This window comes from Oryctolagus cuniculus, chromosome 21, assembly GCF_051225735.1.
Source record: "Oryctolagus cuniculus isolate XC-2025 breed Fujian yellow rabbit chromosome 21, ASM5122573v1, whole genome shotgun sequence".
NCBI lineage: Eukaryota > Metazoa > Chordata > Mammalia > Lagomorpha > Leporidae > Oryctolagus > Oryctolagus cuniculus.
The window spans coordinates 42,038,710-42,062,829 of NC_142887.1; the positions used below are offsets into that span (position 1 = coordinate 42,038,710).

The 24,120-nt window shown below is 39.7% G+C and overlaps 1 pseudogene; it reads left to right on the top strand.

Moving 5' to 3' along the window:
* The first annotated feature begins 23,402 nt into the window (after window positions 1–23,402).
* LOC149119959 (U6 spliceosomal RNA) lies at window positions 23,403–23,470 on the top strand (annotated as a pseudogene).
* The last annotated feature ends 650 nt before the right edge of the window (window positions 23,471–24,120 follow it).

Below are 24,120 nucleotides of genomic sequence, written 5' to 3' on the forward strand. Positions count from 1 at the left end.
GAATACAAAATTTGGGAAGGAAGAAGGCAAAACCAACTCAGACCCTGAAAACATGCAGGAAATTGCTGCTCAAGAAACCAAAAGTCAGCTGAGGCACTTAAAACAATGACAGCAAGCCAGAATTCGAGCAGGCCAACAGCTGTGCCCTGTTTGAAAAAGGCCATTCCTCCGGTGCCCTGAACTGCATATTGCAGCCTCAAAACCAAATCTCACATCAGAAAATTCATTACAAACCTTGATAAATAAAAAATGAGAAAAAAGCCAAAGAAATGCAAGAATCCATAATGATATTAGGCTTGTTTTATTCGCATGGAAACCGGCTGCTCCCAGATTCATCCACCCCTCCAGCTGACTGCCTGTGGAATTCTGACTGAATTAACCTGAAAATCGCAGTGAAACTCAGTTTGGTATCAATTAATATCTGTCACCTCTGCCAAAGCGTTCCATTTTATGTTCCAAAACACAAAAACTGACCATGGTCATGCTACCTGCAGATTTCTAAGCTTCAAAATCCTATTTCTTGTGGTTTTTATTTCATAATGGCTACTCTGCCCAAACTCTTGTTTGTATGGCATCAGAAAAGATAATTTGGGAAGGCAGACAGCAAAACCAACTCAGACCCAGAAAACCCATAATGATATTGGGCTGGATTTATTCGCAAGGATACCGGCTGTGCCCAGATTCATCCACCCCTACAGCTGACTGCCTGTGGAATTGTGACTGAATTCACCTGAAGTCAGCCGCGGCACCCAAAACAATGACGGGAAGGAAGAATTGGAGCAGGCCAACAGCTGTGCCCTGTTTGAAAAAGACCATTCCTCTTGTGCCCTGAACTCCATATGCCAGCCTCAAAACCAAAGCTCACATCAGAAAATTCATCACAAACCATGATAAATAAGAAAAAGGAGAAAAAACCCAAAGAAATTCAAGAATCCATAATGATATTCAGCTTGATTTCGTCACAAGGAAACCGGCTGTTCCCGGATTCATCCACCCCTCCAGCGGACTGCATGTGGAATTCTGACGGAATTAACCTGAAAATCGCAGTGAAACTCAGTTTGGAGGCAATTACTATCTGTAACCTCAGCCAAAGTGTTCCATTTGATTTTCTAAAACACAAAAACTCACCTTGGTCGTATTACCTGTAGATTTCTAAGCTTTAAACACATATTTGTAGTGTTTTTTATTTCATAATGGCTACTCTGCCGAAACTCTTGTTTGCATGCCATCAGAAAAGAAAATTTGGGAAGGAAGAAGGCAAAACCAACTCAGACCCAGCAAACATTTAGGAAATTGCCGCTCAAGAAACCAAAATTCAGCTGAGGCACCCAAAGAAATGACAGCAAGCCAGAAGTGGAGCAAGCCAACAGCTGTGCCCTGATTGAAAAAGAACCTTCCTCTTGTGCCCTGAACTCCATATGCCAGCCTCAAAACCAAAGCTCACATCAGAAAATTCATTACAAACCATGATAAATAAGAAAAAAGAGAAAAAAGCCAAAGAATTGCAAGAATCCATAATGATATAGGGCTTGATTTAGTCGCTAGGAAACCGGCTGTTCCTGGATTCATCTACCCCTCCAGCTGACTGCCTGTGGAATTCTGACTGAATTAACCTGAAAATCACAGTGAAACTCAGTTTGGAGGCAATTACTATCTGTCACCTCAGCCAAAGTGTTCCATTTGATTTTCCAAAACACAAAAACTCACCTTGGTAGTGTTACTTGTAGATTTCTAAGCTTCAAACGCCTATTAGTTGTGTTTTTTCTTTCGTAATGGCTATTCTGTACAAACTCTTCTTTGCATTGCATCAGAATACAAAATTTGGGAAGGAAGAAGGCAAAGCCAACTCAGACCCGGAAAACATTTGGGAAATTGCCACACAAGAAACCACAAATCGGCTGAGGCACTCAAAACAATGACAGCAAGCCAGAAGTGGAGCAAGCCAACAGCTGTGCCCTGATTGAAAAAGAACCATCCTCTTGTGCCCTGAACTCCATATTGCAGCCTCAAAACCAAAGCTCACATCAGAAAATTCATTACAAACCATGATAAATAAGAAAAAAGAGAAAAAAGCCAAAGAAATGCAAGAATCCATAATGATATTGGGTTTGATTTAGTTGCAAGGAAACCGGCTGTTCCCAGATTCATCCACCACTAAAGCTGACTGCCTGTGGAATTCTGACTGAATTAACCTGACAATCGCAGTGAAACTCAAGAAACCAAATTTCAGCTGAGGCACCCAAAACAAAGACAATAGCCAGAATTGGAGCAGGCCAACAGCTGTGCCCTGTTTGAAAAAGACCATTCCTCAGGTGCCCTGAACTCAAAATGCCAGCCTCAAAACCAAAGGTCACATCAGAAAATTCATTACAAACCATGATAAATAAGGGAAATGTGAAAAAGCCAAAGAAATGCAAGAGTCCTTTGTGATATTTGGCAGGATTTAGACACAAAAAAACTGGCTGTTTCCAGATTCATCCCCCCCTTCCACAGACTGACTTTGGAATTCTGATTGAATTCACCTCAAAATCGCTCTCACACTCCATTTGGAGGGAATTAGAATCTGTCACCTCAGCAGAAGCGTTCCATGTCATTTTCCAAAACACAGAATCTCATCTTGGTTGTGTTGCCTATGGATTTCTAATCCTGAAAGGTCAATTTGCTGTGTTTTTTTTTTTTTCTTTCATAATGGCTACTCTGTCCAAAATCTTGCTTGTATTGCATCAGAATACAAAATTTGGGAAGGAAGAAGGCAAAACCAACTCAGACCCCGAAAACATTTAGGAAATTGCCACACAAGAAACCACAAATCAGCTGAGGCACCCAAAACAATGACAGCAAGCCATAATTGGAGCAAGCCAACAGCTGTACCCTGATTGAAAAAGAACCTTCCTCTTGTGCCCTAAACTCAATATGCCAGCCTCAAAACCAAAGCTCACATCAGAAAATTCATACAAACCATGATAAATAAGGGAAATGTGAAAAAGCTGAAGAAATGCAAGCCTGTGGAAGCCTAACTGAATTAACTGAATTAACCTGAAAATCACAGTGAAACTGAGTTTGGAGCCAATTAATATCTGTCACCTCAGCCAAAATGTTCCATTTCATTTTCCAAAACACAAAAACAGCTTGGTCATGTTACCTGTAGATTTGTATGCTTCAAACACCTATTTGTTGTGCTTTTTATTTCATAATGGCTACTCTGTCCAAAATCTTGCTTGTATTGCATCAGAATACAAAATTTGGGAAGGAAGAAGGCAAAGCCAACTCAGACCCAGAGAACATTTAGGAAATTGCCATTCAAGAAACCAAAAGTCAGCTGAGGCACCCAAAACCATGACAGCAAGCCAGAATTGGAGCAAGCCAACAGCTGTGCCCTGATTGAAAAAGAACCTTCCTCTTGTGCCCTAAACTCAATATGCCAGCCACAAAACCAAAGCTCACATCAAAAAATTCTTTTCAAACCATGATAAATAGGAAAAATCAGAAAAAAGCCAAAGAAATGCAAGTTTTCTTAGTGATATTGGGCTTGATTTATTCCTAAGTAAACAGCTGTTTCCAGATTCATCCACAACTCCCAGCTGAGTGAATAGGGATTCTGACTGAATTCACCTCAAAATGGTAGTGAAATTCGGTTTGGAGACAATTAATATCTGTCACCTCAGCCAAAGTGTTCCATTTTATTTTCCAAAACAAAAAAACTCACTTTGGTCATGTTACCTATAGATTTCCAAGCTTCAAACGCCTATTTGTTGTGTTTTTTATTTCATAATGGCTACTCTGTCCAAAATCTTCCTTGTATTGCATCACATACAAAATTTGGGAAGGTAGAAGGCAAAGCCAACTCAGACACAGAAAACATTTAGGAAATTGCCACTCAAGAAACCAAAAGTCAGCTGAGGCACCCAAAACCATGACAGCAAGCCAGAATTGGAGGAGGCAATCAGCTGAGTCCTGATTGAAAAAGGCCATTCTTCCGAGACCCTGACCTCCATGTTCCAGCCACAAAACCAAAGCTGACATCAGGAAATTCATTACAAACCACGATACATAAGAAAAATGAGAAAAAATCCAAGAAATGCAAGAATCCATAATGATATTGAGCTGGATTTAGTCGCAAGGAAACCGGCTGTTCCCGGATTCATCCACCCCTCCAGCTGACTGCCTGTGGAATTCTGACTGAATTAACCTGAAAATCGCAATGAAACTCAGTTTGGAGGCAATTAATATCTGTCACCTCAGCCAAAGTGTTCCATTTTATTTTCCATAACACAAAAACTCACCTTGGTCGTGTTATCTGTAGATTTCTAAGCTTCAAACAACTATGTGTAGTGTTTTTTATTTCATAATGGCTGCTCTGGCCAAACTCTTGTTTGTATTGTGTCAGAATACAAAATTTGGGAAGGAAGAAGGCAAAACCAACTCAGACCCAGAAAACATTTAGGAAATTGCCGCTCAAGAAATCACAAATCAGCTGAGGGACCCAAAAAAATGTCAGGATGCCAGAATTGGAACACGCCAACAGCTGTGCCCTGATTGAAAAAGAACCTTCCTCTTGTGCCCTGAACTCAATATGCCAGCCTCAAAACCAAAGCTCACATCAGAAAATTCATTACAAACCATGATAAATAAGAAAAATCAGAAAAAAGCCAAAGAAATGCAGGAGTTCTTAGTGATATTGGGCTTGATTTATTCTCTTATTGCTGGCTGGTTGCAGATTCATCAACAACTCCCAGCTGAGTGTCTGTGGTTTCTGACTGAATTAACATGAAAATCGCAGTGAAACTCGGTTTGGAGGCAATTAATATCTGTCACCTCAGCCAAAGTGTTCCATTTTATTTTCCAATACACAAAAACTCACCTTGGTCATGCTACCTGCAGAGGCACCCAAAACAATGACAGCAAGCCAGAAGTGGAGCAAGCCAACAGCTGTGCCCTGATTGAAAAAGAACCTTCCTCTTGTGCCCTGAACTCAATATGACAGACTCAAATCTAAGCTCACATCAGAAAATTCATACAAACCATGATAAATAAGGGAAATGTGAAAAAGCTGAAGAAATGCAATCCTGTGGAATCCTAACTGAATTAACTGAATTAACCTGAAAATCGCAGTGAAACTGAGTTTGGAGGCAATTAATATCTGTCACCTCAGCCAAAATGTTCCATTTCATTTTCCAAAACACAAAAACAACTTGGTCATGTTACCTGTAGATTTGTACACTTCAAACACCTTTTTGTTGTGTTTTTTATTTCATAATGGCTACTCTGTCCAAAATCTTGCTTGTATTGCATCAGAATACAAAATTTGGGAAGGAAGAAGGCAACACCAAATCAGACCCAGAGAACATTTAGGAAATTGCCACACAAGAAACCACAAATCAGCTGAGGCACCCAAAACAATGACAGCAAGCCAGAATTGGAGCAAGCCAACAGCTGTGCCCTGATTGAAAAAGAACCTTCCTCTTGTACCCTGAACTCAATATGCCAGCCTCAAAACCAAAGCTCACATCAGAAAATTCATTACAAACCATGATAAATAAGAAAAAAGAGAAAAAAGCCAAAAAAATGCAAGAATCCATGATGATATAGGGCTTGATTTAGTCGCTAGGAAACCAGCTGTTCACGGATTCATCCACCCCTCCAGCTGACAGCCTGTGGAATTCTGACTGAATTAACCTGAAAATCGCAGTGAAACTCAGTTTGGAGGCAATTAATATCTGTCACCTCAGCCAAAGTGTTCCATTTTATTTTCCAAAACACAAAAACTCACCTTGGTCATGTTACCTGTTTATTTCTAAGCTTCAAACGCCTATTAGTTGTGTTTTTTATTTCATAATGGCTACTCTGTCGGAAATCTCGCTTGCATTGCATCAGAATACAAAATTTGGGAAGGAAGAAGGCAAAGCCAACTCAGACCCAGAGAACATTTAGGAAATTGCCACACAGGAAACCACAAATTGGCTGAGGAACCCAAAACAATGACAGCAAGCCAGAATTGCAGCAAGCCAACAACTGTACCCTCTTTGAAAAAGACAGGTCCTCCAGTACCCTGAACTCCATATTGCAGCCTCAAAACCAAGCTCACATCAGAAAATTCATTACAAACCATGATAAATCAGGAAAATGTGAAAAAGCCAAAGAAATGCAAGAGTCCTTTTTGATATTTGGCTGGATTCAGATACAAGGAAACTGGCTGTTTCCAGATTCATACCCCCCTTCCACAGACTGACTTTGGAATTCTGATTGAATTCACCTCAAAATCGCACTCACACTCAATTTGGAGGGAATTAGAATCTGTCACCTCAGCAGAAGGGTTCTATGTCATTTTCCAAAACACAGAAACTCATCTTGGTCGTGTAGCCTGTAGATTTATAATCCTGAAAGGGCAATTCGCTGTGTTTTTTTTTTTTTTCTTTCATAATGGCTACTCTCCAAAATCTTGCTTGTATTGCATCAAAATACAAAATTTGGAAATAATTTGGGAAGGCAAAACCGACTCAGACCCCGAAAACATTTAGGAAATTGGCACTCAAGAAACCACAAATCAGCTGAGGCACCCAAAACAATGACAGCAAGCCAGAATTGGAGCAAGCCAACAGCTGTGCCCTGATTGAAAAAGACCCTCCTCCGGTTCCCTGAACTGCATATTGCAGCCTCTAAACCAAAGCTCATATCAGAAAATTCATTACAAATCATGATAAATAAGAAAAAAGAGAAAAATCCAAAGAAATGCAAGAATCCATAATGATATTGGGTTTGATTTAGTTGCAAGGAAACCGGCTGTTCCCAGATTCATCCACCACTAAAGCTGACTGCCTGTGGAATTCTGAGTGAATTAACCTGACAATCGCAGTGAAACTCAAGAAACCAAATTTCAGCTGAGGCACCCAAAACACTGACAGGAAGCCAGAATTAGAGCACACAAACAGCTGTGCCCTGTTTGAAAAAGACCATTCCTCCGGTGCCCTGAACTCTATATTGCAGCCTCAAAACCAAAGCTCACATCAGAAAATTCATTACAAACCATGATAAATAAGGGAAATGTGAAAAAGCCAAAGAAATGCAAGAGTTCTTTTTGATATTTGGCTGGATTCAGATAAAAGGAAACTGGCTGTTTCCAGATTCATCCCAACCTTCCACAGACTGACTTTGGAATTCTGATTGAATTCACCTCAAAATCGCACTCACACTCAATTTGGAGTGAATTAAAATCTGTCCCCTCAGCAGAAGGGTTCCATGACTTTTTCCAAAACACAGAAACTCATCTTGGGCGTGTTGCCTGTAGATTTCTAATCCTGAAAGGGCAATGCGCTGTGTTTTTTTTTTTTTTTTCTTTCATAATGGCTACTCTCCAAAATCTTGCTTGTATTGCATCAGAATACAAAATTTGGGAATAAGTAGGCAAAACCGACTCAGACCCAGAAAACATTTAGGAAATTGGCACTCAAGAAACCACAAATCAGCTGAGACACCCAAAACAATGACAGCAAGCCAGAATTGGAGCAAGCCAACAGCTGTGCCCTGATTGAAAAAGAACCTTCCTCTTGTGCCTGAACTCAATATGCCAGCCTCAAAACCAAAGCTCACATCAGAAAATTCCTTACAAACCATGATAAATACGACAAAAGAGAAAAAAGCCAAAAAAATGCAAGAATCCATAATGATATAAGGCTTGATTTAGTCACAAGGAAACCGGCTGTTCCCGGATTCATCCACCCCTCCAGCTGACTGCCTGTGGAATTCTGACTGAATTAACCTGAAAATCACAGTGAAACTCAGTTTGGAGGCAATTAATATCTGTCACCTCAGCCAAAGTGTTCCATTTTATTTTCATAAACACAAAAACTCACCTTGGTTATGTTACCTGTAGATTTCTAAGCTTCAAACGCCTATTTGTTGTGTTTTTTATTTCATAATGGCTACTCTGTACAAACTCTTCTTTGCATTGCATCAGAATACAAAATTTGGGAAGGAAGAAGGCAAAGCCAACTCAGACCCAGAAAACATTTGGGAAATTGCCACACAAGAAACCACAAATCTGCTGAAGTACTCAAAATAAGGACAGCAAGCCAGAACTGCAGCCAGCCAACAGCTGTGCCCTGATTGAAAAAGAACCATCCTCTTCTGCCCTGAACTCAATATGCCAGCCTCAAAAAGAAAGCTCACATGAGAAAATTAATTACAAACCATGATAAATAAGAAAAAAGAGAAAAAAGCCAAAGAAATGCAAGAGCACTTTGTGATATTTGGCTGGATTTAGACACAAGGAAACTGGCTGTTTCCAGATTCATCCCCCCCTTCCACAGACTGACTTTGGAATTCTGATTGAATTCACCTCAAAATCGCACTCACACTCATTTGGGAGGGAATTAGAATCTGTCCCCTCAGCAGAAGCGTTCTATGTCATTTTCCAAAACACAGAAACTCATCTTGGTCGTGTTTCCTGTAGATTTCTAATCCTGAAAGGGCAATGCGCTGTGTTTTTTTTTTTTCTTTCTTTCATAATGGCTACTCTCCAAAATCTTGCTTGTATTGCATCAGAATACAAAATTTGGGAATAAGAAGGCAAAACCGACTCAGACCCAGAAAACATTTAGGAAATTGGCACTCAAGAAACCACAAATCGGCTGAGGCACCCAAAACAATGACAGCAAGCCAGAAGTGGAGCAAGCCAACAGCTGTGCCCTGATTGAAAAAGAACCTTCCTCTTGTGCCCTGAACTCAATATGCCAGCCTCAAAACCAAAGCTCACATCAGAAAATTCATTACAAACCATGATAAATAAGGGAAATGTGAAAAAGCCAAAGAAATGCAAAAGTGCTTTGTGATATTTGGCAGGATTTAGACACAAAGAAACTGGCTGTTTCCAGATTCATCCCCCCCTTCCACAGACCGACTTTGGAATTCTGATTGAATTCACCTAAAAATCGCTCTCACACTCCATTTGGAGGGCATTAGAATCTGTCACCTCAGCAGAAGCGTTCCATGTCATTTTCCAAAACACAGAATCTCATCTTGGTTGTGTTGCCTATGGATTTCTAATCCTGAAAGGTCAATTTGCTGTGTTTTTTTTTTTTCTTTCATAATGGCTTCTCTGTCCAAAATCTTGCTTGTATTGCATCAGAATACAAAATTTGGGAAGGAAGAAGACAAAACCAACTCAGACCCCGAAAACATTTAGGAAATTGCCACACAAGAAACCACAAATCAGCTGAGGCACCCAAAACAATGACAGCAAGCCAGAAGTGGAGCAAGCCAACAGCTGTGCCCTGATTGAAAAAGAACCTTCCTCTTGTGCCCTGAACTCAATACGCCAGCCTCAAAACCAAAGCTCACATCAGAAAATTCATTACAAACCATGATAAATAAGGGAAATGTGAAAAAGCCAAAGAAATGCAAGAGTCCTTTGTGATATTTGGCAGGATTTAGACACAAAGAAACTGGCGGTTTCCAGATTCATCCCCCCCTTCCACAGACTGACTTTGGAATTCTGATTGAATTCACCTCAAGATCGCTCTCACACTCCATTTGGAGGGAATTAGAATCTGTCCCCTCAGCAGAAGCGTTCCATGTCATTTTCCAAAACACAGAATCTCACCTTGGTTGTGTTGCCTATGGATTTCTAATCCTGAATGGTAAATTTGCTGTGTTTTTTTTTTCTTTCATAATGGCTACTCTGCCAAAATCTTGCTTGTATTGCATCAGAATACAAAATTTGGGAAGGAAGAAGGCAAAACCAACTCAGACCCAGAAAACATTTAGGAAATTGCCACACAAGAAACCACAAATCAGCTGAGGTACCCAAAACAATGACAGCAAGCCAGAAGTGGAGCAAGCCAACAGCTGTGCCCAGATTGAAAAAGAACCTTCCTCTTGTGCCCTGAACTCAATATGCCAGCCTCAAAACCAAAGCTCACATCAGAAAATTCATTACAAGCCATGATAAATAAGAAAAAAGAGAAAAAAGCCAAAGAATTGTAAGAATCCATAATGATATAGGGCTTGATTTAGTCACTAGGAAACCGGCTGTTCCTGGATTCATCTACCCCTCCAGCTGACTGCCTGTGGAATTCTGACTGAATTAACCTGAAAATCACAGTGAAACTCAGTTTGGAGGCAATTAATATCTGTCACCTCAGCCAAAGTGTTCCGTTTGATTTTCCAAAACACAAAAACTCACCTTGGTAGTGTTACTTGTAGATTTCTAAGCTTCAAACGCCTATTAGTTGTGTTTTTTCTTTCGTAATGGCTATTCTGTACAAACTCTTCTTTGCATTTCATCAGAATACAAAATTTGGGAAGGAAGAAGGCAAAGCCAACTCAGACCCTGAAAACATTTGGGAAATTGCCACACAAGAAACCACAAATCGGCTGAGGCACTCAAAACAATGACAGCAAGCCAGAAGTGGAGCAAGCCAACAGCTGTGCCCTGATTGAAAAAGAACCATCCTCTTGTGCCCTGAACTCCATATTGCAGCCTCAAAACCAAAGCTCACATCAGAAAATTCATTACAAACCATGATAAATAAGAAAAAAGAGAAAAAAGCCAAAGAAATGCAAGAATCCATAATGATATTGGGTTTGATTTAGTTGCAAGGAAACCGGCTGTTCCCAGATTCATCCACCACTAAAGCTGACTGCCTGTGGAATTCTGACTGAATTAACCTGACAATCGCAGTGAAACTCAAGAAACCAAATTTCAGCTGAGGCACCCAAAACAAAGACAATAGCCAGAATTGGAGCAGGCCAACAGCTGTGCCCTGTTTGAAAAAGACCATTCCTCAGGTGCCCTGAACTCAAAATGCCAGCCTGAAAACCAAAGCTCATATCAGAAAATTCATTACAAACCATGATAAATAAGGGAAATGTGAAAAAGCCAAAGAAATGCAAGAGTCCTTTGTGATATTTGGCAGGATTTAGACACAAAGAAAGTGGCTGTTTCCAGATTCATCCCCCCCTTCCACAGACTGACTTTGGAATTCTGATTGAATTCACCTCAAAATCGCTCTCACACTCCATTTGGAGGGAATTAGAATCTGTCACCTCAGCAGAAGCGTTCCATGTCATTTTCCAAAACACAGAATCTCATCTTGGTTGTGTTGCCTATGGATTTCTAATCCTGAAAGGTCAATTTGCTGTGTTTTTATTTTTTCTTTCATAATGGCTACTCTGTCCAAAATCTTGCTTGTATTGCATCAGAATACAAAATTTGGGAAGGAAGAAGGCAAAACCAACTCAGACCCCGAAAACCTTTAGGAAATTGCCACACAAGAAACCACAAATCAGCTGAGGCACCCAAAACAATGACAGCAAGCCAGAAGTGGAGCAAGCCAACAGCTGTGCCCTGATTGAAAAAGAACCTTCCTCTTGTGCCCTGAACTCAATATGACAGCCTCAAATCTAAGCTCACATCAGAAAATTCATACAAACCATGATAAATAAGGGAAATGTGAAAAAGCTGAAGAAATGCAAGCCTGTGGAATCCTAACTGAATTAACTGAATTAACCTGAAAATCGCAGTGAAACTGAGTTTAGAGGCAATTAATATCTGTCACCTCAGCCAAAATGTTCCATTTCATTTTCCAAAACACAAAAACAACTTGGTCATGTTACCTGTAGATTTGTACGCTTCAAACACCTATTTGTTGTGTTTTTTATTTCATAATGGCTACTCTGTCCAAAATCTTGCTTGTATTGCATCAGAATACAAAATTTGGGAAGGAAGAAGGCAACACCAAATCAGACCCAGAGAACATTTAGGAAATTGCCACACAAGAAACCACAAATCAGCTGAGGCACCCAAAACAATGACAGCAAGCCAGAATTGGAGCAAGCCAACAGCTGTGCCCTGATTGAAAAAGAACCTTCCTCTTGTACCCTGAACTCAATATGCCAGCCTCAAAACGAAAGCTCACATCAGAAAATTCATTACAAACCATGATAAATAAGAAAAATGGAAAAAAGCCAAAAAATGCAAGAATCCATAATGATATAGGGCTTGATTTAGTCGCTAGGAAACCGGCTGTTCCCAGATTCATCCACCCCTCCAGCTGAGTGCCTGTGGAATTCTGACTGAATTAACCTGAAAATCAAAGTGAAACTCAGTTTGGAGGCAATTAATATCTGTCACCTCAGCCAAAGTGTTCCATTTGATTTTCATAAACACAAAAACTCACCTTGGTCATGTTACCTGTAGATTTCTAAGTTTCAAACGCCTATTTGTTGTGTTTTTTTTATTTCATAATGGCTATTCTGTACAAACTCTTCTTTGCATTGCATCAGAATACAAAATTTGGGAAGGAAGAAGGCAAAGCCAACACAGACCTGAAAACATTTGGGAAATTGCCACACTAGAAACCACAAATCGGCTGAGGCACTCAAAACAATGACAGCAAGCCAGAAGTGGAGCAAGCCAACAGCTGTGCCCTGATTGAAAAAGAACCTTCCTCTTGTGCCCTGAACTCAATACGCCAGCCTCAAAACCAAAGCTCACATCAGAAAATTCATTACAAACCATGATAAATAAGAAATAAGAGAAAAAAGCCAAAGAAATGCAAGAATCCATAATGATATTGGGTTTGATTTAGTTGCAAGGAAACCGGCTGTTCCCAGATTCATCCACCACTAAAGCTGACTGCCTGTGGAATTCTGACTGAATTAACCTGACAATCACAGTGAAACTCAAGAAACCAAATTTCAGCTGAGGCACCCAAAACAAAGACAATAGCCAGAATTTGAGCACACCAACAGCTGTGCCCTGTTTGAAAAAGACCATTCCTCCGATGCCCTGAACTCTATATTGCAGTCTCAAAACCAAAGCTCACATCAGAAAATTCATTACAAACCATGATAAATAAGAAAAAAGAGAGAAAAGCCAAAAAAATGCAAGAATTCATAATGATATAGGGCTTGATTTAGTCGCTAGGAAACCGGCTGTTCCCAGATACATCCACCCCTCCAGCTGACAGCCTGTGGAATTCTGACTGAATTAACCTGAAAATCACAGTGAAACTCAGTTTGGAGGCAATTAATATCTGTCACCTCAGCCAAAGTGTTCCATTTTTTTTTCATAAACACAAAAACTCACCTTGGTCATGTTACCTGTAGATTTCTAAGCTTCAAACGCCTATTTGTTGTGTTTTTTCTTTCATAATGGCTATTCTGTACAAACTCTTCTTTAAATTGCATCAGAATACAAAATTTGGGAAGGAAGAAGGCAAAGCCAACTCAGACCCTGAAAACATTTGGGAAATTGCCACACAAGAAACCACAAATCGGCTGAGGCACTCAAAACAATGACAGCAAGCCAGAAGTGGAGCAAGCCAACAGCTGTGCCCTGATTGAAAAAGAACCATCCTCTTGTGCCCTGAACTCCATATTGCAGCCTCAAAACCAAAGCTCACATCAGAAAATTCATTACAAACCATGATAAATAAGAAAAAAGAGAAAAAAGCCAAAGAAATGCAAGAATCCATAATGATATTGGGTTTGATTTAGTTGCAAGGAAACCGGCTGTTCCCAGATTCATCCACCACTAAAGCTGACTGCCTGTGGAATTCTGACTGAATTAACCTGACAATCGCAGTGAAACTCAAGAAACCAAATTTCAGCTGAGGCACCCAAAACAAAGACAATAGCCAGAATTGGAGCAAACCAACAGCTGTGTCCTGTTTGAAAAAGACCATTCCTCAGGTGCCCTGAACTCTATATTGCAGCCTCAAAACCAAAGGTCACATCAGAAAATTCATTACAAACCATGATAAATAAGGGAAATGTGAAAAAGCCAAAGAAATGCAAGAGTCCTTTCTGATATTTGGCTGGATTTAGACACAAAGAAACTGGCTGTTTCCAGATTCATCCCCCCCTTCCACAGACTGACTCTGGAATTCTGATTGAATTCACCTCAAAATCACACTCACACTCATTTGGGAGGGAATTAGAATCTGTCCCCTCAGCAGAAGCGTTCTATGTCATTTTCCAAAACACAGAAACTCATCTTGGTCGTGTTGCCTGTAGATTTCTAATCCTGAAAGGGCAATGCGCTGTGTTTTTTTTTTTTTTTCTTTCTTTCATGATGGGTACTCTGTCCAAAATCTTGCTTGTATTGCATCAGAATACAAAATTTGGGAATAAGAAGGCAAAACCGACTCAGACCCAGAAAACATTTAGGAAATTGGCACTCAAGAAACCACAAATCGCCTGAGGCACCCAAAACAATGACAGCAAGCCAGAATTGGAGCAAGCCAACAGCTGTGCCCTGATTGAAAAAGAACCTTCCTCTTGCACCCTGAACTCAATATGCCAGCCTCAAAACCAAAGCTCACATCAGAAAATTCATTACAAACCATGATAAATAAGGGAAATGTGAAAAAGCCAAAGAAATGCAAGAGTCCTTTGTGATATTTGGCAGGATTTAGACACAAAGAAACTGGCTGTTTCCAGATTCATCCCCCCCTTCCACAGACTGACTTTGGAATTCTGATTGAATTCACCTCAAAATCGCTCTCACACTCCATTTGGAGGGAATTAGAATCTGTCACCTCAGCAGAAGCGTTCCATGTCATTTTCCAAAACACAGAATCTCACCTTGGTTGTGTTGCCTATGGATTTCTAATCCTGAAAGGTCAATTTGCTGTGTTTTTTTTTTTTTCTTTCATAATGGCTACTCTGTCCAAAATCTTGCTTGTATTGCATCAGAATACAAAATTTGGGAAGGAAGAAGGCAAAACCAACTCAGACCCCGAAAACCTTTAGGAAATTGCCACACAATAAACCACAAATCAGCTGAGGCACCCAAAACAATGACAGCAAGCCAGAAGTGGAGCAAGCCAACAGCTGTGCCCTGATTGAAAAAGAACCTTCCTCTTGTGCCCTGAACTCAATACGCCAGCCTCAAAACCAAAGCTCACATCAGAAAATTCATTACAAACCATGATAAATAAGAAAAAGAGAAAAAAGCCAAAGAAATGCAAGAATCCATAATGATATAGGGCTTGATATAGTCGCTAGGCAACCGGCTGTTCCCGGATTCATCCACCCCTCCAGCTGACTGCCTGTGGAATTCTGACTGAATTAACCTGAAAATCACAGTGAAACTCAGTTTGGAGGCAGTTAATATCTGTCACCTCAGCCAAAGTGTTCCATTTTTTTTTCCAAAACACAAAAACTCACCTTGGTCATGTTACCTGTAGATTTCTAAGCTTCAAACGCCTATTTGTTGGGTTTTTTATTTCATAATGGCTATTCTGTACAAACTCTTCTTTGCATTGCATCAGAATACAAAATTTGGGAAGGAAGAAGGCAAAGCCAACTCAGACCCTGAAAACATTTGGGAAATTGCCACACAAGAAACCACAAATCGGCTGAGGCACTCAAAACAATGACAGCAAGCCAGAAGTGGAGCAAGCCAACAGCTGTGCCCTGATTGAAAAAGAACCATCCTCTTGTGCCCTGAACTCCATATTGCAGCCTCAAAACCAAAGCTCACATCAGAAAATTCATTACAAACCATGATAAATAAGAAAAAAGAGAAAAAAGCCAAAGAAATGCAAGAATCCATAATGATATTGGGTTTGATTTAGTTGCAAGGAAACTGGCTGTTCCCAGATTCATCCACCACTAAAGCTGACTGCCTGTGGAATTCTGACTGAATTAACCTGACAATCCCAGTGAAACTCAAGAAACCAAATTTCAGCTGAGGCACCCAAAACAAAGACAGCAAGCCAGAATTGGAGCAAACCAACAGCTGTGTCCTGTTTGAAAAAGACCATTCCTCCGGTGCCCTGAACTCTATATTGCAGCCTCAAAACCAAAGGTCACATCAGAAAATTCATTACAAACCATGATAAATAAGGGAAATGTGAAAAAGCCAAAGAAATGCAAGAGTCCTTTGTGATATTTGGCTGGATTTAGACACAAAGAAACTGGCTGTTTCCAGATTCATCCCCCCCTTCCACAGACTGACTCTGGAATTCTGATTGAATTCACCTCAATATCGCACTCACACTCATTTGGGAGGGAATTAGAATCTGTCCCCTCAGCAGAAGCGTTCTATGTCATTTTCCAAAACACAGAAACTCATCTTGGTTGTGTTGCCTGTAGATTTCTAATCCTGAAATGGCAATGCGCTGTGTTTTTTTTTTTTTCTTTCATAATGGCTACTCTCCAAAACATGCTTGTATTGCATCAGAATACAAAATTTGGGAATAATTTGGGAAGGCAAAACCGACTCAGACCCAGAAAACATTTAGGAAATTGGCACTCAAGAAACCACAAATCGGCTGAGGCACCCAAAACAATGACAGCAAGCCAGAAGTGGAGCAAGCCAACAGCTGTGCCCTCATTGAAAAAGAACCTTCCTCTTGTGCCCTGAACTCAATATGCCAGCCTCAAAACCAAAGCTCACATCAGAAAATTCATTACAAACCATGATAAATAAGAAAAATGAGAAAAAAGCCAAAAAAATGCAAGAATCCATGATGATATTGGACTTGATTTAGTCTCAAGAAAACCGAATGTTCCCGGATTCATCCACACCTCCAGCTGATGCCTGTGGAATTCTGACTGAATTAACCTGAAAATCACAGTGAAACTCAGTTTGGAGGCAATTAATATCTGTCACCTCAGCCAAAGTGTTCCATTTGATTTTCCAAAACACAAAAACTCACCTTGGTCATGTTACCTGTAGATTTATATTCTTCAAATGCCCATTTGTAATGTTTTTTATTTCATAATGGCTACTCTGTCCAAACTCTTGTTTGTGTTGCGTCAGAATACAGAATTTGGGAATGAAGAAGGCAAAGCCAACTCAGACCCAGAAAACATTTAGGAAATTGCCACACAAGAAACCACAAATCGGCTGAGGCACCCAAAACAATGACAGCAAGCCAGAATTGAAGCAGGCCAACAGCTATGCCCTGTTTGAAAAAGACCATTCCTCCTGTGCACTGAACTCTATATTGCAGCCTCAAAACCAAAGCTCACATCAGAAAATTCATTACAAACCATGATAAAAAGAAAAAAGAGAAAGAAGCCAAAGAAATGCAAGAGTCCTTTGTGATATTGGGCTTGATTTAGTTGCAAGGAAACCAGCTGTTCCCGGATTCATCCACCCCTCCTAGCTGACTGGCTGTGGAATTCTGATTGAATTCACCTGAAAATCGCACTCACTCTCGATTTGGAGGAAATTAATATCTGCCCCTCAGTGGAAGGGTTCTATGTCATTTTCCAAAACCCAAAAACTCATCTTGGTCATGTTGCCTATGATTTCTTATCATGAAAACCCAATATGTTCTGTTTTTCAATTTCCTGATGGATCCTCGTTCTAAACCCTTGTTTGTATTGCATCAGAATACACAATTTGAAAAGGAAAAAGGCAAAACCAACTCAGACCAACAAAGCATTTAGGAAAAAGTCGCTCAAAATGAAAAATTGCCTGAGGCACCCAAAGCAATTACAGAAAGCCAGAATTGGAGAGAAACAACAGCTGTGCCCAAATTGAAAAAGACCATTCCTCTGGTTCCCTGAACTCCTTAAGCCAGCCTCAAAACCACAACCCACATCAGAAAATTTATTACAAACCATGATAAATAAGAAAATGTGAAAAATGCAAAAAAGAAAAAGAAATGCAAGAGTCCTTCGTGATATGGCGCTTGTTTTAGTACAAGGAAACCAGCTGTTTCCGGATTCATCCACCCCTCCCAGCTGACTGACTGTGGAATTCTGATTGTATTCACCTGAAAAGAGAGAACATTTATAAGTATATTGGGACTGTGGAACCTGTCATTTACCAATCACATGTTAGACTGAATCATAGACCAAATATAGGGAAGAAATCCTATGCATGTAAACCTTGTGGGAATTCATTCATTATTAAATACCCTCCATCACAGCACTCATATTGTGGAAAACCCTCATGTGTGTAATGATTGTGTGGAAACCACTCACCAGAAGTCAGATCTCATTAGACATCAGAGAATTCACACAGGGTTGAAATCTTACAAATCTAATGACTGTGGGAAGTTCTTTGGCCAGAAGAAACACCTCATAAATCATCAGAGAATTCACACAGGTGAGAAACCTTTTGAATGTAATGACTGTGGAAAATCCTTTGGCCAGAAGGCAAACCTCATAAATCATCAGAGAATTCACACAGGTGAGAAACCTTATGAATGCAATTACTATGGAAAATCCTTTGGCCAGAAGGCAAACCTCATAAATCATCAGAGAATTCACAGAGGGGAGAAACCTTATGAATGCAATCATTGTGGAAAAGCCTTTGCTGAGAAATCAAAGCTCACAAAGCATCAGACAATTTGTACTGGGGGAAACCTTATGATTGCAATGACTGTGGAAAAACCTTTGCTGAGAAGTCAAACCTCAGAAAGTATCAGAGCCTTCACACCATGGAGAAAGCTTATAAATGAAATGACTGTGGAAAAGCCTTTGGTCCCATCCTTGCATACCAAGGATAAATCCCACTTGGTCTGGGTGGATGATCTTTCTGATGCATTGTTGGATTCAATTGGCCAGAATTCTGTTGCAGATCTTTGCATGTATGTTCATCAGGGAAATTGGTCTATAATTACTTTCTTTGTTGCACTTTTTTCAAGTTTAGGAATGAAGGTGATGTTGGCTTCATAGAAAGAATTTGGGAGAATCGCCTCTCTCTCAATTGTTTTGAATAACTTGAGAAGAATTGCAGTTAGTGCTTTAAATGTCTGTTAGAATTCAGCAGTGAAGCCTTCCAGTTTTGGGGTTTTCTTGGTAGTGATGGTCTTTATTACTGGTATCATTTCCATCTGGTTATGTGTGTGTTTAGGTTTTCTATATCTTTGTTGCTCAATTTAGGTAGGTTTTATGGATGGAAGGATGGTGGAAAGCCTCTTTGCTGTACTTCATAACTCATAAGATATCAGAGTATCCACACAGGGAATTTTCTACTTGACCTTTTTGTGCAAGTTATATCTCATGAAATATTAGAGAATTCACCAAGGGGAGAAATGCATGAATATAATACATGTGAATAGCCTTTGTGGTGCAAATCAGACCTCATCAAACATAAAAGAATTCTCATGGGGAGCAATTTTATGAATGTAATGACTCAGAGCCTTTTACCATAATTCAGCCCTCATTGTACATCATCAAATTCATATAGGGAAAAACTCCTTTGAAAGTAAAATCCCTTTAATTAGAAGCCATACCTCATAAGACAACAGGGAATTCACGTGGGAGAGAAACCTTATGGGTGTAATGAGTGTTGGAAAGCTCTGCCCAAATCTCTCCTTATATCAGAATGCACAACATATATATCTAATGAATGAAATAAATGTGAGAAAGTCATTTCACATAGGTAATGCCTCATAATCCATCATGGAATTTGAACAAGGGAGAGACCTTAACAATATAATGAATGTGGAAGAGCTTTTCTCCAAAATTCATGTAAGTATTGTGACAAAACCTTTTGCTGGAAATCACATCCTATCCAACAGAGACTCATGTAAAGGAGAAAGCTTATAAATATTATTAGAGTCAGAAGTCAATGGTACATCAGAGAATTGACACAGGTGGTTTCTTAGGCGTATACTGATTGTGCAAAAACATTTTCTTTATTTCAGGCTTGTATAGACACAGAATTCACAAAAGGTGATAGTCTTTGCATGCTGTAAATACAATAAAACCTTTAGCCAGAAATTAGACATCAACAGACTTCAGAGAATTCATAAGGAACAAAAGTCTATGCAATGAATTTGGAAAATGTATTTCTGTTATAAATCAGTCTTCAATTCCCATGAATAGACTCACAAATGAGAAAACATGCATGCATAGAAAAGTTTTGTACCATAAATTATCTCTAGATGGTAAACTAATATATCACACAAAAGAAATATCATGAGTGTAATGGAATTGGGAAACCCTTTGCTATAAGGCAGATTTCCAGAAAGCTTAGCAAGATTACAGAAAAGTCTCTGAAAATGTAACATGTCTGAAAGATTTGTTGGCATCACAAACTGGAGGATAGCTCAAGTGCATGTGTTTTTGTGCCTGGCATCCAAATTGATATCTCTTTTTCTTTGATGAATTCCTTGTTTATTTATTTAGCAGATTTAGAGACAAAGGATTCCTGTCCATTGATTTACTACTATATGCCCACAATTGCCATGGTAAAGTATATGGCAAAAACTGAGTGCTGGGGGCTGTGAATCTGATTCATCACTGATAACATTGAAGACATTGGTTCCTGGTTCTTATGCTGCTATGCATGGAAATGTTTCTCTAATTTCATTTTCAAATAGTTCATTGTTAATATAAAGAAATGCTTCTAATTTTTAAAATTTCATTGAAATAATTTGTGATTAATGTGTCCTAGTCATGCATTATTACAGGGTGTAGTGCAATATTTGCACACATTTATGCAGTAAAAAGTGATCAAGCTAAGCAACTACAGTTTTATTAAGTTTTTAAAGAGTTATTTATTTGAAAGACAGAGTTACAGAGAGAAGTAGCAGCAGAGAGAGAGAGAGGTCTTCCTCTGCCGGTTCACTCCCCAGATGGCCACAATGGCCGGAGCTCTGCCAATCTGATTCCAGGAACCAGGAGCTTCTTCCAGATCTCCCACTTGGGTGCAGGGACCCAAGGACTTGGGCCATCTTCTACTGCTTTCCCAGGCCATAGCAGAGAGTTGGATCAGAAGAGGAGCAGCCAGGACTAGAACTGGTACCCACATGGGATGCTGGTGCTTCAGGCCAGGGTGTTAGCCCACTGTGCCACAATGCTGGCCCCCAAGCAACTACAGTTTCTAATTCTTCTCCATGATTTGAGACTACCAGCTCCTCTCCTTCAGTTCTTTACACAGAACCTAATATGGTTGAATGTAGTCATCTCATTATATTATGGAACACCAGAAGTTCTTTCTGCCTCTTTGATTTTTGATACCTATTATCCAATCCCCCTCTATCCCTAGCTGCTTCCCTTCTCAGCCTCTAGTAATCACAGTTCTGTGTTCAGATCCATTATTTTCTTTCACTTCCACATGCGACAAGGACCAGGTGACATTTGTGTTCCTGCTTCTGGCTTATTTCAATTAATTTAATAATATTTTGTTCTTTTTTTTTTATCTAAAAGAGGTTGCCCTGTCCATTGTTTTTCATTGATGGACAGCTAGATTGGTTTCACATCCTGGCTGCAGTGAACTGTGTTATAGTGGCTGTGTTATGGGAAAATTGCTGTATCTTTGATATGCTCTCCTCCTTTCCTTCTAATAAAATTTCCTTATTCTATATAGCCAAGAGCAAGATAACTCTCACATGGTAGGTCAATTTTTATCTTAGTTTAATTTTTGTTATTTATTTGAAAGAGTTACAATAGAGGTAGAGACACAGAGAGGTCCTCCATTAGCTGGTTCGCTCTACAGATGACTACAAAGGCCAGAGTTATGCCATTCTGAAACCTGGAGACAGGAGCTTCCTCTGGGTCTCCCTCATGGGTGCATGGGCCCAAGGACTTGGGCCATCTTCTACTGCTATCCCAGGAGATAGCAGAGAGCTGTATTGGAAGAAGAGCAGCTGGAACTAGAACTGGCACCCAAATGGGATGCTGGCCCTTCAGGCCAGGGCTTTAACTCACTGCACAACAGCGCCAGCCCCAATTTTTATCCTTTTTAAGGAATGACCATACTGTTCTGCATAACATCTGTACTAACTTGTGTTTTCACCTACCATATATGGTGGTTTTCTTTTCCCATGTGCTCTCTAGCATTTGTTATTTTTTATCAGTTTGGCATAAAAATGATATAGTATTGTTCATGTTTTTGTGTATTTTGAAATCAGTTAATTTGTTTATTAAATCTTTATTATTTGAAAGGTGGATTTAGAGAGAGAGGGAAAGACATAGATAGCTTTCATCTGCTGGCTCACACCCCAGAGAGTTTCAACAGTTGAGCCTGGGGCATGCTGGAGTCAGGAGCTTCATCCAAGTCTCCCACATGAGTGGCAAGGACCTGAGTCCTTCGTCCATCTTCTGCTGGTTTCCCAGGTGTTTAGCAGTGAGCTAAATTGGAAGTGGAGATTCCTAAACTCAAAGTGGAACTCAGATGTTATGCTGGCCTCACAGATTGCAGCTTTCCCCACTTGGCCACAATGCCAGCCCCTCTATCAATTTAATTCCTCAAAAATAGCTCAGTAATGTTGGCATCTATCTCATTTTGTTTTTTCTCTGTTATTATTCAACTTATTGATGTCTTATTTTTGTTCACATTATTCCTCTCAATTGCTCTACCTGAGGTGAGTAGGGCTGCTGTGTTGCTTAAATGAAGTGTATGCTTTAGATTACTCATTTAATGAGTGCATGTCATTCACATAGCACTTCACTGAAGTTCTACTATGTCCCAAATCCTCTTCTAGGCACAGAATTTAGACCACTTTTCTCTTAGGCCCAGATCTTGCCTTTAACATACTACTTGGAATTTAGTAGCTCATGAAATCTGCAGACTGCATAAATGAATGAATATTTTGAGGGCTGTGCTTTTGTGGAGGAACTTCATAGGAGACCGAAGGAATAAAATAAATCAAAAGTATCCACAGTATATAGAATGTATACTATTTTACAAGTCACAGAGAAGAAGAAGAAGAAGAAGGAAAGTAGTAAGACTAGAAAGTTTGTGGCAAGACTAACAGGCGCTGGTCAAGAACTTAATAAGCACATTAGGAAAGCAGTAAGGTTTCTTTTTTTTTTTTTTGAGGAAAAGTTTTTATTTCTAGTGATGAAATTGGCTACAGAACATTATGAAAGTTTAAAAATACAAAGAGAAATTGTCTATAATTAATAGATTCAAAATTTGACAATCAGTGAATATCATTATTAGTCATTACCAACAACAGTTATTGATTTGAAAGGCAGAGTGACAGGAAGAGGGAACCACTGCTTCACTCCCCAGACACTTGCAATAGCCAAAGCTTGACCAAGCCAAAACCAGGAACTGGGAATTCATTCTGGATGTCCCATTTGGGTGCAGGGACCCAAGCACTTCTGCCATCCTCCGTCTCCTCCCAGGGTGCACACTAGCAGAAACTTGCCTCAAAGCAGAGAAGCTACCACTCAAGCCAGGCATTTGTATATGGGATGTGGGTGTGTGGTGGTGATAGCAAGCCCTCATGGATAAAAAAAAAAAAAAAAAAAAAAAAAAAAAAAAAAAAAAAAAAACAAAGTTATTTCTATGCCAAGGAAATTACTCTGTAGTCTTTCTCTTATAAACTACGTATTGCTGAACCTAGATAATTTTTCCTTTATTTAACAATGACATGAAAATGTCAGTTGAGTTGGCTTTCCTGAAGACCTTGTTTCTTGAATATTAGTGGCTAGCTGAGATAAATTTTTTTCATCTCTTTCTCGCTTCGGCAGCTCATGTGCTCGCTTCGGCAGCACATATACTAAAATTGGAATGATACAGAGAAGATTAGCATGCCCCTGCGCAGTAAGGTTTCTTTACCTCCCTGTAGGCTCTGCTCTCCAGAGGTGAACAGGGTCCTCTAAACCCACTTGCTGCACACACAAACACCTGAGTGTTGTATTCTCCCACAGGTGTTGGAGACTGATATGGTGTTCTGATTTATATTTACATAATGGCTAGTGACATCGGGCATATTCACATGTTTTGACCATGTACATTTCTTCTGAGAAATGTCTATTCAGATCCTTGCCTGTTTCTTCACTGTATTTTTTGGAGTTTTTCCAATTCAGGTAAATGTTCTGGAAATCTGTAAACATTCAGAGTTTTAATTTTTCCTGCCATCTGTTCATTGTATCTACACTCTGATGTTTACTTTGTTGTGAAGAAGTATCTTAGTTGGATATACTCAAATGTCTCTGTTTTTATTTTTGTGACTATTGCTATTGGAATCTTACCCAAAAGCTATTGTGTGTTGACAATATTTAGAGTTTCCCTATGTTTACTTGGGTTTGGGTCTTATGATTACATTTTAATTCACTGTGAGTTCACTTTCACATAGTGTAAGAGATGTTGGAGTCTCTTTTCAGGCTTCTACATATGGATAATCAAGTTCCTCTGCACCACTTGTGAAAGAGATTCTTCTTTCTCCAGTTAATTTTAGTTCCTTTGTTAAA